Raw genomic sequence first — 17,959 nt, forward strand, 5'->3', positions numbered from 1 at the left:
GCATTAACACCATCATGTGTGCCAAAAATATGTTCAAAGCGGCTACAGATTCATTCTTTTGGGGGAAAAGGAGACATGTTTTAAGTGCAAAAAGAAGTATAATACATGTAGTTCCCATATTTTATTTATTTCTAAGTGTTCTATTTAATGTTCCAGTTCAGGTTCATACTTTTGATACCTGAATTCAGTGATCTTCTGTATTTGATTGTACTTATAGAACCACACATACAGGGACACCCAGACACTCACACTTCCTGATTGCATTATTGGGAACAACAAAACTACTCATTTTGAATATGTATGCTCATATAATTTATTACTTTTTTAGTAAATTTCTGTAAGATTTTTTGAGTCTAATAAGACAATGCACAACATTTAGGGTAAAATTCATGAGGGTATACATAGCAAATATAAGACCGTGGTTTTTCATGTCATTTTGGTAATGACACACTAGAATTTGAATAGTTTAAAAATACTTCTTAGAATATTTTCATTACAATGTAACATAACTTGATACAATAGAAATATATTTTTTTCAAAATAGCAAATTTCAACACTGATTCATAATTCATAGTTACATTTTAATTATGTATACACTTGCACAGCCATGTGGATCACATATGATTTTAGGTCCTGAAAATTAAAGAAGTCAAAGCATACATAATAATTTGACCAAAATAAAAGTAACATTTTCAGCCACATTTGTTGGTACTGAACGCCCAAATTTATGAAAAGCTAAGGCTGTTTATGTAGCTCATTGTGTTGTTGCTAGCAAACAATAATTAGGCACAGGATGCAAAAAAAATCCTCAATGCAAATATGCATATGATTTTGTAAGCGATTACTGAGGTCAGCACTGTTACTCAGGAACACAATGCTGACCATGTGAACAGTGAGAAAAAGAATTCTCTACCATCCATGTTCACAAAACAAATCAAATCAATAATATTTTCCACTAACAGCAATGTATAGGCAGAAGTTAGTGTTCATCTTGATTCTGTCACACTACAGTCCCAAATAAACACACAGAGGGTTATATAAAATATATGCTATTTGTTCTTTGGCACAGGCTACATTGGCTGGTTCCTACCAATTACTAACCATTTGAACTAATCAGTGAATCTCCAGGTTGTTTTGGCTTACCAGAAAATGACGAGACAACCCACCTTCCCTGCAGCTACATTAGAGCTGTCTCAAGACTTACAATACGTGTTCCTCTCTCAGGATTCCTTTCTCAGTTTATATTGCCTATACATTCTCTCTTGCTATATCCTGCCTGGCATTTGGCCAGCACATTGTTTTTCCTCAACAAGGAAGAGAAACATATAGTTACATCATACAGAAGGACATCCCACATCATGTGCTCTTTGTGTCTGGAACAACAAGGAAATTTATATTTAAAATGGTACAATTATGCATTAGGAAACTTAATAAGCAAAAAAGTACAGTTAACAATATTTAGTATGTTAATATTTGGCAAATTTAAAGAAAACAGTCTACATATTTCCTATCTTTTTTACTTTAAAGCTTTATATGCAACTTATTTATTACATAACTAAGGAAATTCTTAACCATAACTATTTGTCTTCAACACCACCAAAGACTGCAGAAGGTCATATATAAACTCTAGGTTTTCAGAGAGATCTTGATGCCTAGAAAGTCACCCAAGCATCCTCTGCAAAATTGTGGAATCCCTCTTCAGCTTATAGGCCCAGATGTCTGATAGTCTTTTTAATAAAGCAGGTTAATGAAGAATAATCCTGAAATTTGGGAAGTTCAGCAGTCACTTTTCTTTGTAACCTTCTTGTCCAGTTTTGAAAACTTGCTGTCACCAGTCCAGGAAGTGAAGTTTCTTGTCCAAATGGCTGGTCATGCCATGTCAAAGGCATACTCCACAACGACTTTCTTTGTTGCCCATCTTCAACTTTGATGTAAAATGATGTCTTAAGAAGGCGATCATATATCAAGATGATCAATTGTGGTCACATCAAGTAATGTCTATACTCAGTTCTTTTTTAAATGAACAGTGTTTTAAAAGAGAAAAAAACTTAGCAATCATTTGCAGAATGTTAATGCCAAAATGAATATAAAAGAAAAAACAACAACCAAAAAACCTAAAAAAGCTAACAATGATGATTTCATTAAAACCGATCAATGTTAGGCATAGAATGCAGCTTTCTCAACAAGTACAACAACCTTGATCTGTCTCTATAATCACCCTTTTTGGCAAAATTCTTATTTTGCACACTATTTACATAGTTTAAATTATAAGCATAAAAATCCACAATAAACACTTTGTTGAAAGAGCACTATATAAAATATTTGTATGCCATAGGATGGAATATTTACATTTATGAAAGAAAAATAAACAATATAGCTATGCCTAGGAGCCTAGAAAGGGTAGGTATGTTTAGATGCTCTATTTACAAGTAATCCCTAGAAGACCACACATGTTATTACTTAGGTAAGGATGACTATCAATCAAGAAACTACAGGATTTAATCCAGGAGTGTATGGCCCCATCATTCTGAATGTTTTCCATGAAAACATTCTATGTTGCTTAACTAAAATCATATAATTACAAAATTATTTACAGTTTGATACGTGGGAACCCGTTAAGTCATCTGTGCCTTTCCTAAGCTTGGAATAGGCAGCTTGATGTTGCTCAGTGTGAAAAAAAACAACTTTATAACTACAATCATAAAATTACATTAGCAGTAGAAACATCACTTTTATAAACACAGAAAAAAATCCCTAAAGAAAAGTAAAAATGATCTTACTATTCTGAGGAAAAGGTAAGGGGACTCACTATAGCAGCGTTTCACAACTGCAGTCATGAAACTCCTGTTTCATGAAATAACATAAGGATACACAAAATATAAATTACAATATAGTCTACTAATATAATCTCCTAAAATAAGAAACTAAAATAAAGATTATATACACATAATAAACCTAACATGCAAATATTCTCAGCATACAACTGCGTTCTAACAAAGCACCCTTTAAATGATCACCTGATGACCTATACATATACTTTTATTGGTAATATTGTATCTGCAAACACTCACATTGAAACTTAAAGATTAATCATACGTTTTTAGTTAAATAGCTACTACCAAAATTTAATGTGTAATTTATTTAAAAGGTAACCAAAAGTTAAACATTAACTAAGGTTACACTGCTGTAATATAAACCAGGCCAAAGAGAAATATTTTCTGATAGTAACTCTGCAAAGAACAAGACTAAAAGAAAGCCTACAGCTAACTTGCTCTGCTTTCTAGGTAGCAACAGAATAGCAGGGTGTACTCAATAAAAAACTGGCAGCCATAAACGTATTGATAAGTATTTCAGATGTTAGTAGGAGGAAATTTGGTGAATCAATTTAAGAAAATCCTTATTACTCTACAGAGCTTTATTAGATCTTTGGATTCCCTGGCAAATGACTTCTATTACACTTTGCTGCCTTTAGTGATTTACTTTACTTAGCATTTCAGCAAGTCTCTTCATGAGTCATCAATTTAACCCTGTATTTCCACTCTTTGTTGGAACTACTCTGCAATAAGGTCTTGTCCTAATGAAGACTACTTTTTTTTATATTACACAAATTTCACATATTTGAAGTCAATTTAGAGTATACTTTTTTTGTATTTTGGAAAGGATAATTTAGAAATCCAAATTTTTAACAAGAGTCAGCATTGGTATATTTCTACATGAAATATTTAACCGGGCTAATGGTTTACACATGTGATCCCAATGTTTGAGAATTCCAGGCACGAGTATTACAGAAAGGACAGAGTTGTCTACATGTCTAGTTCAAGGTTAGTACTGCCCTGTCTCACAAAAATAAAATAGTCATGTTATGAAAATTGTGCCCTTGCTGAATCTGAAAGTCTTAGATTTCACTGGTGGATAAATAAGGGATTTGTAACTAGGGAGAAACCTTGCAACTTAAAATACATTTTATTAACTTGGGATCTAATTCCTTTCTCTCCAAATTAATGTCTATAGTCAGTTTTTAAAAATAGAAAAAGTATATAAAAGAAAAAAATTAAAAATCATTGGCAGAATTTGTTAAAGTTAGGGCCAGAGATGGTTTCAAAAGATAAAACCAAACAAACAAACAAAAAGAGATATAAAACAACTACCAGTGAAGGTTGCACTAAAGAATATCTATACTATAAGCTTGGACTACAGCTTGCTCAGGAGGTACAAGGTACTGCATCTGTCCTTGTAATCCACATCTCTGCCAAAACTACTGATGTCATGCTATACAAAGAGTTTAATTACACACATAAAAAACCAAAATAAACACTTTTTGAAAGACCACCATAGGGTGCATTTGCATATCACAGGCTGGAATATATACATCTATGAAAGAAGAAACATTACACCTCTTTCTATGAGGCTGGAAAGTGTATGCATGGTTAGATGCTCTATTTACAAGTAATTCCTAAAAGACTACACATGTTGTTACTTAGGTCAGGGTATTAATCAATCAAGAAACTACAGGATTTAATCCAGGAGTGTACGGCCCCATCATTCTGAATGTTTTCCATGAAAACATTCTATGTTGCTTAACTGAAGTCATCTAATTACAAAATATTTACAGTTTGATACATGAGAACCCACCAAGTCATCTGTGCCTTTCCTAATCTTGGAATAGGCAGCTTAATGTTGCTCAGTGTGAAAAAAAAAACAACTTTATAAGTACTATCATAAAATACATTAGCAGAAGAAACATTACTTTTGTAAACACAGAAAAAAAATCTCAAAAAAAAGAGAAGTAAAAATGATCTTACTAAACTATTCTGAGGAAAAGGTAAGGGGACTCACTATAGCAGCGTTTCACAACTGCAGTCATGAAACTCCTGTTTCATGAAATAACAAAAACACACACAAAACCTGAATTACCATATAGACTACTAATATAACCTCCTAAAATCAACATTTAAAATAAAATTGTATACATACATACATATATATATATATATATATGAAAACCAACATGCAAATGTTCTCAGCATAAAACTGGATTCAAACAAAGCATGCTTTAATGCTCACCTGACTCCCTAATTCAAGCTATATCTTCCTTTAGTTCTTACCAACCAGTCTTAATGTTATTACAGTGCTTTTTTTAATCCTCAGCATTGAGAGTTAAATATTTATTTTGTAATGTCCAATTAAATTATTACTATTAGTTTTTATTGCATAATCCAATAGTATATTTTGTTAATTTTCAATGCCAATAGTTTGTGCTACTATTTTTCTCCTACACTTTAAAGATACAGTACTTTAGTATTTTCATTCCTGTTTTATCAACACTACTTTCTTAATGTTCAGTAGTAAAACCATCTTTGTGAACTATTCTATTGCGAGTGCATACAACAAGCTTTTCTTCTGACTACCTTCAACTGTAATGATATCTAGTTGTAGTTATTCTATCAAATGCAGAGAAACTTTGCATTTAGTATACAACACAAGCAAAGGAGACACATTTGAAAATACAATCCATCCCACCCAAATTCAACCCCACTTTTAGACAAGGTTTCAGATACATGTATCTGGCTGGCTTCAACTATACTATCATGCCTATGCTAAATTTGAACTCCTGATCTTCTGCCTCTACCATCCAAGTGCTTGTTTGTATGTGTGCACTATCATGTCCAACTTTCTGTCATTTAGTTGGATGTTAAGAACCAGCCTTTCTTAGATTACTAGACATTAGATTTTTTCTGGCAATAACAGTTATTCTGTCTGCTGGGAAGATGATATATCATGACTCTAGCCTCCCAGAAATCCCAAGGGCATGATTACAAGAGATCATTGCAGTTAACAAAATGAAGTTAAAATGAAATGTAAATAGGTCGTCTTGCATGTCTGTAATGCTATCACCAACATGTAGAGGCAGGTATTCTTCAGAGTTCATGGTCAGGAAATTTTACATGAAGAGTTGCAGGTATGTGGGATTCCGGGATTTTATATACAGTTGATTACCTAGTGTGCTAAAATATATTCCCAAGTGTTTTTGATTGTGTAAGGTTTCAGTTTGTTCTAAAACCATCTCTATAATAAGCCTCTATATCCCTGCTAGAAAACAAGTCACAGACAGATTGCATAAAGTTACTAAAATAAAACAAAACAAGAACTGAAGGTTAAATATTACATTTAAAAGTGATAATCATTTATATACTGTTAGTTAGTCATAGGCTGAATCTCAGGTGTGACCCATGACAAAGGCTCATTCTATTTATGGCATACATTTCAGGCAAAAAAGAACACTGGTAGTATGATGTATTACTTTAGTTAACCCAATTGTGGCATATGACACCACTCTAGGCTGATTATGACTCATCAAGCAAATATACCATTCTGTTAGTTTCTCATCAAAGACTTAAGTGAAAATTATGACCAACCAGCCACATTTTGAAATGCAATTTAGCATAAATTATATTCAAAGAATCTAAACAGTAAACTGGATTAAATAATGCAGAAGAGATACATGAAATACAAAACCTTTCAAACCTTTGCAACTCTTACATGGAGATTCAAGCTGAAACCACTGAGCTTTATAATCAAACTCAGGTTCCATTTTCTTTTATAATCATCTTTGCTTTGCTTTCGTTTGTGTACACCCAATGCTGTAAACCAAGAAGAACATTCTGTACTCTGTGTGCAGGATCACTGGCTGTATCTTCTGATTCAGACAAACTCTGGGATGTGGAGCTGTGTGAGGCAGAGCTGCAGGGGGGGGAGGAGCATTTGGGAAAACACAAACAATGCATTAGCGGGAGGTGATATTTTCCCCCAGAATTCCACAGACTGAATGACTCTAACACAGCATCCAAAATACACGCTGTCATACTTTGCGTTTGGGCAATTGATATCTGAACACAAGTATTTTGGCAGAATACCAGAATATAAGAGTAAGGGTCAGAACTGATTTTGGATCTTAATGGTCTTTGCTAGTAATTCCAGAAGACTTGCAGGATCTATGCTAAATCGCTAACAAAACGAACTAACAATTGATTTCCTGGAAATCTCAACTCTTGCAGTTGAAAAGGGGTCAGGAGCACTAGAGACAAGTATGTCAGCAAGCTAATGAGGAGACTGGAGAAATCAACACAACTGTGAAAGCTGAGGAGGAACACTTTGGATTATTTTTTGTTACATAACACCAAGTAGCTGAGAGAAGGGAGATTTGCTAATTCTGGTGGGATTTCATTAATAGTTTCCTCAAAGGTATTAACATTCTAAATTCTCAAAGGTCTCCCATCAGCGGGGATACTGTGGAGCCTGTTACAGCCCAGGTTAAGGGTGTGCAGGGCTCCCCCTTTCCACAGCTAGTCAAGCCCCTCCTGCAAGCATTTCCCTGTGAGGCTGAGTACCTGGAGTCTGAGACAGAGTGGAGACTGGTCGAGTCCCTCCAGCAGCAAGCCTGTGTTGTCAAGCCTGTTGTTCCTGTCCATCAGCATGCTCAGGCTGCTGTGAGTCAGCAGCTTAGATTCCAGCGCCATGAGCTGCTCCCTGCTCTTGTCCACGAGCTGGAGGTGGGGAAGGCCGCTGCTAACCCCCCTGGCAGGGATGTCAGATGGGGGGCGGTGGGGCAGCAGCAGCCACAGGAGCTCGGGTCCCAGACCCATGATTGTGTCCTAGTTCATGTCCAGGAGCTGGAGGTGGGGGAGGCAGCTCCTCAGAGCCCTGGAAGCATTTTCAGATGTTTTTAAAGCAGCAGCAGCCACAGCAGGGCCACCCGCAATCCCAGCAGCTCCTCTGTGTTCCCAACATCTTCCACTCCAGAATCAGGCCTACAAGCTGAGGAGGGAGCAGCTGAGTTCAGTGTCTCAAGTCGTGGCCTCACCCATCTGACTGGATTCCCAGACTGCTCCCAGCTGACACCGTGGCACCTCCCGGAACCGGAAGTGTCCTCTGTGTGGGAAGTGACTGGGCTAGGGGGCGTTCTGCTGCTGACTCACCCCTTTCTCTAAGTTAATGAAATGCGGACTTTTTTCATCTGATGAACTGAAAATGTGTTCAAACATTCTGTAATACAGAGCGAATGTAGCGAGATCTTTGACAGATGATTATTTCACCTGTGAGATGTGATATGTGAGAGAGTCCTCTGTGCATCTCATTTTCCACTGCATGTGTTAGGATCACAGACAGGGTTCAACACAGTCACTTTTCCGGGTCCTCATATTTCAGTGCAGCTTCCAGAAACGTTAAGTTGATCCTTGAGAGTGAACTCTGAGAACAGCATCAGAGATGAACAGAGGAAAACTGGAAGGTTTCAAAGTGTTTCTTTACAGTACCTTCCTCGGGTTACAGTAAAGTGATTTTTTTTTTTACCTAAAGCCAAGATATTGATAGCTGTGTAGATGGTCATTCAGCAATAGACTTATGTTACATGTATGAACAGCTGAGTCTTATGTCTCCAATAAGCCTGAGAATCGGTGTAGCAATCTCAGGACTTGAGAAGCAGAAATCTGTGTTTGCTGACCATCTAGTTGAAATTACAAAGTGAATTTATTAAATGAAAACAATGACTCAGATAGTTCAGAAGTACTATCTGTAGTAATTTGTAGAGATACAGTATTTATATTCTTGCTGTATTTGCTTCCCAGGATAAAGTATAAACAAGATTACCACTTATGTCTAATAGGGTTCATATAACAAACCACACTGTTTCAATAAATTTAAAATTAAGAGCACATGAGGTTATTGGGTTTCTTTAAGAATGCAGGTGTATGTGTATTGGTGTTCCTCCATCCAGCATGCCACACCTGGAAAATCTTTACCCATAAGAACTGAGAAGAAATGTAGATCCTGCTATATTGAACCAAGGCAAACAGAGGTATGAAAGTATGTATTTATGTATGTATGTATGTATGCATTATATACACAGTGTACCCCTCCTGCAAATGACAGCAGAATTTCTTGAAGCAAGGAGTATCAGCTGAATTTCGTGCCATATATTTTTATATGATATGTTACATAATATATATATATATAATATTTTATATTTTACAAAAATATATCCAATAATATGCATAGCTATTAACACATTTTGACTAACATATTTCTTACAGTTTTTGAAATAATAATATACTTTTGTAATCCCTCCTGTCTTTAGTATATGTGACACTTGCTCACTTTCAAAGCAATGGCCCATTTTTATTAATTATTTTTACAAGCATACATGTTAATGTGTAAACACATATACTCGTAAATATATAAGTATAACTTGTGTCATCATTAACATATAAAATGTCTTGTGATTTCATGACTGTCAATAGATACTGAATATGCAGTAGGTGACTGTTCTGACTCTCACCATCACATAAAGACTCTTAGTACCATGTGAAGGGTTGAGAGTCATTGGATATTATAATGTTTCAGATGATTTTTACTCTTCTGGCCTTTGACTCATTTCATTGGAGAGGCACCACCCAGTTCCCAATGAATCACACTTGGTAGGTAGCTTATTCTTACTAATGAGTACCCAGTATAACTTTAGTCAGTGCTTCTACCTTTTCCTTCTGGGCTTTTATCTTTCATAATTTGGAATATTTTAATTTCCTTCTTGCTCTCTGGCTATCTGTGTTGTTAGGTACATGGACCCTGATGTTCTCCTCTTCTTCTTTTCTTACTGTACCTGTTCTAGCAATCCTCATTCCCCTTTATACTATCTTTATACATTGCATGTTATCTGAATTTTCATATTATACCTGACTATATTTTTTGGTAGGGCGTACTATTCTGTATAAATATCCTTCTCAAACGATGTAGAGTAACTTTCACTGCCATAAGCATAGGATATCTTAAACAGGCAGAAATACCTGTAAAGTGAATAACCATTAGGAGAAATATGGACATGACCATATTTGTTTGATTTTCTAAGTATGAGAAAGACTGTATTTTGGGGATTCAATTTTCAAAAATTTAATTTCCATTAGTAATATTTGAGCCCTTGTTTTCACAATATGAAATGGTATAAACTGTAAAAATTTTCCTTTGTGTATCAGAAGGCCACTTGTAGATTCGTCTCCTCTTACATTACTGTAATAGTCGATATTTAAGTCTTTGCATGTTAAATTTAATTGCATATGTGTTTATTTTGTGTCTGTCTTTTTTCTAAAGTATTTGTGAGGTAGTAGGGAGCTAGCATTATTTCGATTGTTTTTTTCTTTTGGTTTAACTTTTTCAAAATTGGATTTTCTGTATGTTAGCTGTGGCCTCGTTTTGCTGTCACTGCAAACAAGGCACTCTGTAGACTATGTTTACCTTGAGCGTGTTGAGATCCAATTCATTCCATATTCATCATTCAGTTTAATTCAGTACACAAAATTTTAAAGGTGATTTCCAGGAACTCTACCTTCATAACCATCATAAGACTTTTAAAGAGCATACTTCTTACACATCCTATGCCCTGGCCATTAGATAGTCTGCCTTAATGACTGGTAGGATGGTCCCAAAGAACCCCAGTGTGATTATTTGTCATCAAACCCACGGTAAGGTTTTATGGAATCAGATACATAATGGCTGTAAGTACAATGTGGCATTATTGTAAAATCTAACATTGGGGAAAGTTTGACACAAGAAAAAGATAAAATGGGTAGAAATCACGAGGTTCACTATGTAGAATAATAGCCCTATCAAGAGGCATCATATTCAAGAGAATTATCTTTGATACTGTCTGTACTAACTCTCTCTAAAATAACATCAAAATATTAATGTAGAAAATAGATGACATTCAGTGGAATCTGTATCCACAAATTAATTATAAATGTGGAATAGATATCTTGAAAGAAACAAAACAGCATTGCTTTCATAATTATGCCTCATTTCAAATGCAGGTGCATTTACTAAGGACATCACTCATCCTACAGAACTCTTTCCCTTATTCGTCTTCTCCCTCATACAGTAAAATTTTCAATGGTTAAAATAAAACTTAATACATTAGAATATTTAAATACTAAGTAAATAACAATTTAGAATTTGTTTCATGTAAAATGAAATATCCTTCAGAATGAGAAGACAGATAGACTTTGCCAGTGTAGTAATCTAGTATGGACACAGCAGAATGAGCATTCTGCACATTACCTTACTAAACAAAGAATCATACCGCTGGGAGAACCTGTCTTCCTCACTAAAATCATTGGGGTGATTGCTTTCTCTATGTGTGTACTTCTCTCAACACCATTGTGATTGCCGTTTGCCTCCTTACTCATTCCCAAAACCATCACATTTGGTTTGATAATGTGAAATCACAGACTTTTACATTTTAAAGAGAAAATCACAGTATTTTATTGCTAGCAAGTGTATATGTGCATTTGCCTAATTAGATGAAGTGTCCTGTAAGAAAAAATAAAAAAGATAAAACTAGACTTGAATTTATTTATTCTTTTTGTTTGTTTGTTTTTTCGAGACAGACTTTCTCTGTATTGTTTTGGGTGCTATCCTGGAACTTGCTCTGTAGACCAGGCTGGCCTCGAACTCAAAGATATCTGCCTGCCTCTGCCTCCTGAGTACTGGGATTAAAGGTGTGTACCACCAACGCCCGGCTAGACTTGAATTTTAACTGGATTTGTGCATGAATTAATATATACAAAAAGGAATGGTGAAAAGGAGTATAAATTTATATGTCTTTTATGAAAAACTTACCTCTGATATTATTGATTTATGACCAGGTTACTAGTAGGAACACTGAGCTGGTTGGGTAGATTGCAACAGCAGATAGGTCATATGAGCAAGTCTTGTTGTTGTTTGTGTTTGTTGATTAATAAATATAACAATGTGTTTCAGTCTTAACATCTAATCAATGTTGTCTCTTTGAAATCAGGACACAGGGCATGCAGAGGAGAAGCAACTGCCTGTCAAACTTTATTTTTACGCACCTTTTATACATAAGCTTTTGCAAACTGTCTCACAATCTTCAAACCCACAGAACCACAAAAGGCATCAGGAGATGTCTCCTTCTGTGAAACAACGTCTCTACTATATTTAAATTATTATGTAGTTACAAGCATTTCCCTATATCTTCAGAATAGCGGAACACAGTTTGATGACCCTGAGAGCTACTTCCTTATCTTTAGTAAAATATTATGGCAGATCTTTTGAAATCTGTTAATAGAAGCATGCTTCCAGTATTCTTGGAATATCACGTCTTGTAAGGGTGATCTGACAAAGCCATCTAAGTAAAAGAGCAGGATAGGGAGATTAGCACAGGTGCGCTATGCAAGGAAAAGCACTGTACTATTGCTTTCTTTTTGGAAGCCTGCCACGCTTCTGACTTTTCAACTTGAGTGTAAGTTCTTTCTCTGGTAACTACATTTATTTTATTCCATTTAGCATCGACCTCACTTGATAAAGTATCATGCTTCAAACTATACCTCCTTTGACTCAACAGGAGCCTGCAACTCACTAAGCCAGCTCCATATCTCCACAATCCATTTTATTGGATCATCATATATAGTTACTTGAAGAAACTGACACAGGAAGATTGACATGTTTCTGGCCCAGTCTGCCTTTTTACTGAATAGCTACAGTGAGAGAGGTCCAGAAATAAGTGAAGTCTTTCTCATAAAGAATGAAGATGAGTTCCAAAAAATCCAGAAATTCATTTGTATCTCCTGCCAACACTGGGTGTTTAACCTGTTGTCAATTAGAATGACAGTCTCCAAGAAAATTTAATATGTTTTGGCTTTTTTCTTACACTTTCCCCAAGTTTAGTACAAAACAAAGGAAGTGGAAAGAAATAGATGAGACAGCACTTGCAATCATTTTGAATCAATTTGCCCAGAGATCATTGAGTCTTGAATTTAGGGAGTTGAATTTTATGAAAAATTCAAAGAAGAGCTATTACCAGTACTACTCAAAATATATCACACAGAAAAACTGAAGGGTTAGTGCACATCTCTATGATGCTACAATACCTTGGTACACAAAACACATAGACATAACTAAGAAAGACAAATACAGTTCAAATAACTTCTTGAATTTTGATGCAAAAATACTAAGTAAAATACTGGCAAAGTGAATCCAAGAACAAATCACACATATTACCCAACATGATCAAGTAGGCCTCATCCCAGAGATGCAGTGATGGTTCAACATGAGGCAAGCTGTCAACTTCATTCACCATGTAAATAAACTGAAAAAAAATGAAAGACATGATCATCACATTAGATGCTATAAATGACTGTGATAAAATCCAACACCAATTAATGATAAAGGTCTTGGAGATATCAGGGATGAAACGATCATACCTAAATTCAACAACCAACATCAAAGTAAATGAAGAGAATCTCAGTGTAAATACTCTAAAATCAGAAACAAGACAATGTTGTCTACTGTCTCCTTACCTCTTTAACATTATTCTTGAATTTCTACCTTGAGCAATAAGACAGCAAATGTATATCAACCAAATACAAATTAGAAAGGAAGAAGTTAAACTTTAACTATTTGCAGAAGATATGATAGCATACCTAACTGACCTGAATAATTCTGTCAAGGAACCCCTACAACTGATAAACACCTCCATTTAAATTGCTGAATACAAGATTAACTAAAAAAAAGAAAAAGTAGACCTCCTATATATAGATGATAAATGGAGGGGGGGGGAAGAAAATCAGAAACATCACCCTTCAAATAGCCACAAACACCATGACACATTTTGCGGTAAGTCTTACCAAACAATGAAATTTCTCTATAATAAAATCTTTATGTCTTTAAAGAAACAAATTAATAAGATATCAGAAGATGGAAAGATCTCCCGTGCTCTTAGACAGGTAGGACCACATAGTAAGAATGACAATCTTATCAAAAGCAATCAACAGATTCATTGCAGTCCCCACTGAAATCCCAGTACAATTTTTCACAGACTTTGAAAGAACAATTCTCAACGTTAAATGGAAAACAAAAATACAAGAATGAACAAAAAATCATGTATAATAAAGAAACTTTTGGAGGTATTATCCACCCTAACTTCAAGATCTGCTATAGAGATGCAATAATGAGCACCCACTCAAGCAAAGGCAATTAAAAGAACCCACAACTAGATAAACCTTTTGAACTAAAACCCTGTAATCAGAAGTCATAAAACTTGGAAGGCCTCTGATCTCAGACATGCCTGGAGAATGCTGTTGTAAATCCCTTAGCTCAACAGTGGAAATGCCACTAGGAAGCAACTTTTTCTACTACTTGCAAAGTCACCTTGGGCATATAGGGGTTTATCCAAAAATGTTTTCTTTATCCCAGATGCAAAAAAATGCCTCGAGTTCATTTTTAAAGGATACAGAGAAAATATATCTCTATGGGTAAAATTCCAGTGCAAGAGAGTCAATGTTGGATGGTAATAATCATGTTGATTCAAGATTTCTCAGAGGCCATGATGAAAACATAAACATAATGTTAATTCTGTATACAGAAGTAGACATGGAAATATCCAGTAGGAAATTAGCATAGGTCTCTGTTTCTCAAGGTTCTGAGTCCAGACAACTTGTGTTTCTACCTCTGACAAACATATCTATGTGAAAGCAGCTGCATCTAAGGTATCCTGTGTTCTCTTTGCCAACATTCTCTGATTCAGCTTTCTGCTGTCTTGGTACATTACCATCCTACAAGAGAGACATAAGATGATGTTCTTCCTCCTTTTTTAATTTTGTATTTATTTATTTATTTTTTTTTAATCATTTTTTATTTTAATTTTAAATAGCTTGTTTCACATGTCAATCCCAGTTCCCTCTCCCTCCCCTCCTCCCGCACTCCCCTTCCACCCTCCCTCCCACCCTATTGCCAAATCCCTCCACATAGGGGATGTCTAGAGTCTATCATTTCACTCTTGGTAGGGTCAAGGCACTCCCCCTAAGAGTCCAGGCTGAGAGAGCATCTCTCTTTGTGCCATAGGCACATGAAGACAGATTGTATACCAGGGATAGACACTGATCCACAGCTCAGAGCCCCATAGGTTGCCCAGGCCTTCTCACTGACACTCACATTTGGGGGGGTCCAGATCAGTCCCATTCTGGCCTCCCCACTGTCGGTCTGGGGTCCAAGAGCACTCCCCTGGTATTTATTTTTTACTTAAATTAGAAACCAGCTTGTTTTATATGTCAATCCCAGTTCCCACCCCCTCGCCTCCTCCCCTAATCCCCAACAACAGCCTGCCCATTCGTTTTCTGATCCCCAGGAAGGGAGAAGCAATTCCATTAATGACCTTCACAGTCTGTCATATCATTTGGAGCAGGGCATAGAATCTCCCCCATGTGTTCATGCTGAGAGAGTATCCCTCTATGTTGAATGGCCTCCTAAAATGGAAAAATACTGAATCACTACCAGATACCATATTGATTGCCAAGGTCTCCTCACTGACACACAATTTCAGAGGGTCTGCATCTGTCCTGGGCTGGCTTCCCAGATATCAGTCTGGTATCCATGAACTCCCACTAATTCAGGTTAGATAATTATGTGGCTTTCTGCAGCCTAATCTTAACACATTTGCTCACAACTCCTCCCTCTCTGCAAATGGTATTTTAGCTCAAAGCTTAGCTGTGGGTGTGTCCTGCTTTCATCAGCTACTGGATAAAGGCTCTAGAATGGCATATGAATAGTCATCAATCACATTATTGGGAAAGGTCATTTAAGTCATTTATACACTATTGCTTAGATTGTTGGTTGGGGTCATCTTTGTAGATCTATGGACATATGCCTTGTTCTAGATTTCTCTTTAAACCCACAATGGCTTCCACTCTGATGGTATCTGTTTTCTTGCTCTCTTCTATTTTTCCCATGAGTCAATGTTCCTGCTCCCTCATGTTCTTGACTCCCCTCATCTTATACCCTTTTTGCTCCTCACTCCCTCTCCCCTACCCTCATTCTACCAATTAGCATAGGACATCTAGTCCCTTTTCCTTTCTCCAATGGACCATGGATGTCTCTCTCACTTAGGGTCCTCCTTGTTCCCTAGTTTCTCCTGTGGTGTGGACTGTAGGCTGGTAATCCATTGTTCTGTCTAAAATCCATATATGAGTGAGTATATACCATTTTTGTATTTTTGTTACTGGGTTGCCTCACTCAGTATGGTTTTCTCTACTTACATCCATTTGCCTGTGAATTTCAAGATTCAATTTTTTTCCTGTTTAGTAGTATTCCATTGTGTAAATGTTCTACAGTTTCTGTTTCCAGTCTTCAGTTTCTTCCAGGGTCTGGCTATTTCAAATAATGGTGTTATGAACTTAGTTGAATAGTTGCTATTGTTGTATGAATGTGTATATTTTGGGTATGTGCCTAAGAGTGAAATTGCTGGGTCTTGTGGTAGACTGATTACTATTTTCCTGAGAAGTCTCCATACTCATTTCTAGAGTAGCTGTATAAGTTGAACACTCCCCACCCCCAGCAGTGGAGGAGAGTTCCCTTATCTCCACTTCCTCTCCAGCATAAACTATCTTTTGTGTTTTTTATTTTACCCATTCTGACAGGTGCAAGATTGTATCTCAGAGGTTTTTTTTGATTTGCAATTTCCTAATGGCTACGGATGTTGAATCTTTTCTTAAGTGTCTCTCAATCATTTTATACTCCTCTATTGTGAATTCTCTATTTACTTCTCTGCCCCACTCTTTAATTCGATCCTTGGATGTTTTTGAGACATGCTCCTAGGGTTCTATTTTAATATTGGAGAAGAACCCTCTGTCAGAAATGCGATTAATGAATATATTTTCCCATTTTGTGGACTTTCATTTTCTGTTGTGGCCTGTGTTCTTTGCCTTAAAGAAGCTTCTCAATTTCAGGAGGTAATATTTATTAATTGTCAATAGTAGTGTCTATGCTACTGGTGTTAGGTTCAGAAAGCAATCTCCCATACCTATTCATTCAAGGGTACTTCCCGCTTTCTCTTCCAATATGTTGAGTGTGGCTGGATTTATGTTGAGTTCTTTTATCCACTTGGACTAAAATTTTGTGCATGGTAAAAGACAAATATCTATCTGCAGTCTTCTTCATGTCAGCATTCATTTATTCCAGCACCATTTGTTGAAGATTCTTTCATTTTCCAGTGTATTTTTTCTTCCTTTTTTATTTAAATTTGAAACAAACTTGCTTCACATATAAATCCCTGCTCCCTCTCCCTCCTGTCCTCCAATTCTCCCCTCCAGGCCTCCCAATACCCCAACCAATAACCACTCTGATCCCCAGGGAGTGTGAGGCTCTCCATGGATGATCTCCAGAGTCTGTCATTTCATGCAAGGCAGTGTCTAGGCCCTCTCAGAGGAGTTGAGTCAGAGAGAGCATTCCTCATTGTGGGATGGGCAGCCAAATTCTATTTGTATGTCAGGGATAACTACTACCCAAGGCCCTATAGTTTACATACTCCTCCTCACTGACACCCACATTCAGGGTGTCTGGGTCAGTCCCATGCTTTCTACCCAGTCATCACTCTGGGGTCCAAGAACTCCCTCTTGTACAGGTAACTGTTTCTCTGGGTAAAACCTACCCAATCTTAACTTCTTTGCTCATCAGTTCTCCCTTACTGTTACTGGATTCCAGGAGTTCAGTTAAGTGTTTATCTGTGGCTGTCTACCTCTGTTTCCATCAGTTGATGGATAAAGGCTCTGTTACCCAGACTCTCTGGAATTGGGTTGTATGCTTCCACTCCCTTTCTTCATGTCTAAAATCCATATATGAGTGAGTTAACATCATGTTTCTCTTTCTGTAACTGGGTTACCTCACTCAGGATGGTTTCTTCTAGTGCCATTCATTTGCCTGCAAATTTCAAGATTCCATTTTTTCCACTGTGTAGAACTCCATTGTGTTAATGTTCCACATTTTTTATATCCACTCTTTAGTTGAGGGGCATCTAGGCTCTTACAAATAATTCTGCTATGAACATAGTGGAAAAGATATCCTTGTTGTATGAATGGGCACCTTTTGTGTAGATAACTAAAAGTGGAATTTCTGGGTCTTG

At 36.4% G+C, this 17,959-nt stretch overlaps 1 long non-coding RNA gene across 1 annotated transcript; it reads right to left on the reverse strand.

Annotated features, from left to right (window-relative positions):
- Positions 1-288: 288 nt before the first annotated feature.
- Positions 289-7,922, reverse strand: LOC101835734. Its single transcript, XR_001197534.3, has 2 exons — positions 7,389-7,922; positions 289-6,741 (listed from the first exon to the last, which is right to left on the reverse strand). It is a non-coding gene; the product is annotated as an uncharacterized LOC101835734 (long non-coding RNA).
- Positions 7,923-17,959: the final 10,037 nt, after the last annotated feature.

The sequence above is a fragment of the Mesocricetus auratus genome, unplaced genomic scaffold (assembly GCF_017639785.1).
Source record: "Mesocricetus auratus isolate SY011 unplaced genomic scaffold, BCM_Maur_2.0 Super-Scaffold_100030, whole genome shotgun sequence".
Classification (NCBI taxonomy): domain Eukaryota; kingdom Metazoa; phylum Chordata; class Mammalia; order Rodentia; family Cricetidae; genus Mesocricetus; species Mesocricetus auratus.